The following is a 1,579-nucleotide window of genomic DNA, read 5'->3' as shown; positions in this document are numbered from 1 at the left end:
GATACAGATACAGATACAGATACAGATACAGATACAGATACAGATACAGATACAGATGATACAGATACAGATGATACAGATACAGATGATACAGATACAGATGATACAGATACAGATGATACAGATACAGATACAGATACAGATACAGATACAGATACAGATACAGATACAGATACAGATATAGATAGATACAGATACAAAGTTTCAGTTTGTATCTTAGGCAAACTTCCAACCCACAGCAATCTTCCTGCTTCAATCTCCTCAATGTTGAAATTAGAGGATGTTCTGCTATATCCTGCTTTTTGTCAAGGAGATTTTTAGCACACAGCAAGATACAGGGACTGACACAATCTCAATCTCTTTTCACTGTGGTAATAATATGAAGGCAGCACCACCTAAACTGTGATAGTCATGTTGAAAATACTTCCAGTGTGATGTTTGGTTCTTAAATGCACTGATTAAAGGACAGGAAAGTAGCAAAACATTCACTGAAACAAAACAAATAACAACTTGAACACTAATGCATTTCACCAAAGTATGCTTCATTCAAAGAAAGGCAGAGATAAAACAAAGGAAGACAATCAGGAGAACAGCAGCAGTGGCAGGCAGGCCAGCCAGGTTGACAGCTCAGAGAAGGAAGAAATTTAGAGCAAGAAACAGTGGCACATCTGGAATCCCCACAATGCAGGACACATAGAAGAATCACTTGAGCACATAAGTTTAAAGCCAGGCTGAGCAGACAACAGAGAGATACCATATCTAAAAAAAAAAATAAAAAGAGGAGAGAAAAATTTTAAAAAGAGAGATGGAGTGGAGTGGAAGGAAGGAGGCACTGTCCCTGTGCCCTCTAGTTAATCTGGCTAACGGTTTATGTACCTTTTTGATTTTCTCAAAGAAAAAAGTTGATTCTTTGAATAGTTCATTTTGTTTCCACTTGGTTGATTTCAGCCCTGAGTTTGAATATTTCCTGCCATCTACTCCTCTTAGGTGAATTTGCTTCCTTTAATTCTAGAGCTTCTAGGTGTGCAGTCAGGCTAGTGTATGCTCTCTCTACTTTCTTTTTGGAGGCACTCAGGGCTATGAGTTTTCCTCTTAGGATTGCCTTCATTGTGTCCCATAAGTTTGGATATGTTGTGTCTTCATTTTCATTAAACTCTAAAAAGTCTTTAATTTCTTTCTTTATTTCGTCCTTGACCAAAGAATCATTGAGTGGATTGTTGTTCAGTTTCTACGTGAATGTTGGCTTTCTATTATTTATGTTGTTATTGAAGATCAGCCTTAGCCCGTGGTGATCAGATAGAATGCATGGGATAATTTCAATACTTTTTTTTCTGTGGAGGCCTGTTTTGTGACCAATCATATGGTCAATTTTGAAGCAGTTACCATGTGGCGCTGAGAAGAAGGTATATCCTTTTGTTTTAGGATAAAATGTTCTGTAGATATCTATTAAATCCATTTGTTTCATAACTTCAGTTAGTGTCCATGTGTCTCTGCTTTGTTTCTGTTTCCAGGATCTGTCCATTGGTGAGATTGGGGTGTTTAAGTCTACTACTATTATTGTGTGAGGTGCAATGTGTGC

This window comes from Mus caroli, chromosome X (genome assembly GCF_900094665.2).
Source record: "Mus caroli chromosome X, CAROLI_EIJ_v1.1, whole genome shotgun sequence".
Classification (NCBI taxonomy): Eukaryota; Metazoa; Chordata; class Mammalia; order Rodentia; family Muridae; genus Mus; species Mus caroli.
The sequence above is the reverse complement of the archived record's forward strand: the minus strand, read 5'-3'. Positions refer to the sequence as shown.